Source organism: Ammodytes marinus, assembly GCF_949987685.1.
Source record: "Ammodytes marinus genome assembly, chromosome: 18".
NCBI classification, from domain to species: domain Eukaryota; kingdom Metazoa; phylum Chordata; class Actinopteri; order Uranoscopiformes; family Ammodytidae; genus Ammodytes; species Ammodytes marinus.
In genome coordinates this window covers 50,001-50,388 of record NC_137222.1, presented here as the reverse complement: position 1 = coordinate 50,388, position 388 = coordinate 50,001, and the positions used below count along the sequence as shown (strand labels likewise).

The 388-nt window shown below is 43.8% G+C and overlaps 1 protein-coding gene across 1 annotated transcript in view; it reads right to left on the bottom strand.

Annotated features, from left to right (window-relative positions):
- Positions 1-200: 200 nt before the first annotated feature.
- zcchc9 (zinc finger, CCHC domain containing 9) overlaps positions 201-388 on the bottom strand; it is an 8,654-nt gene continuing 8,466 nt past the window's right edge. Inside the window, exon 8 of the mRNA XM_080046682.1 lies at positions 201-388. This exon is cut by the window's right edge and continues 513 nt beyond it. The gene's annotated coding sequence lies outside the window, so the exon portion shown is untranslated.

Genomic DNA, 388 nt, shown 5'->3' with positions numbered 1-388 from the left:
CCTCCTAGTGGCCAAGTCTTCACATTACAGCTACATTAGAGGCAAAGCCAGAATGTGTATAGTTAGTACGTTTAAAACAACCCAATTTAACGCACACACACACACACACACACACACACACACACACACACACACACACACACACACACACACTATAACCACCAACAATTAATCAACAACTAAACATTTTCAGCAGCAGAATAAAGTTTATTAAAAGGATCTTCAACAAATGTACAAAGAGAGATTAGAAGGGTGTGTGGGTGGGTGTGTCTGTCCGTCTGTCTGTCTGTCTGTCTGTCTGTCTGTCTGTCTGTCTGTCTGTCTGTCTGTCAGCCTGTGTGTGTGTGTGTGTGTGTGCAACCCGATCTCACGGTAAGGCGTGTAATAG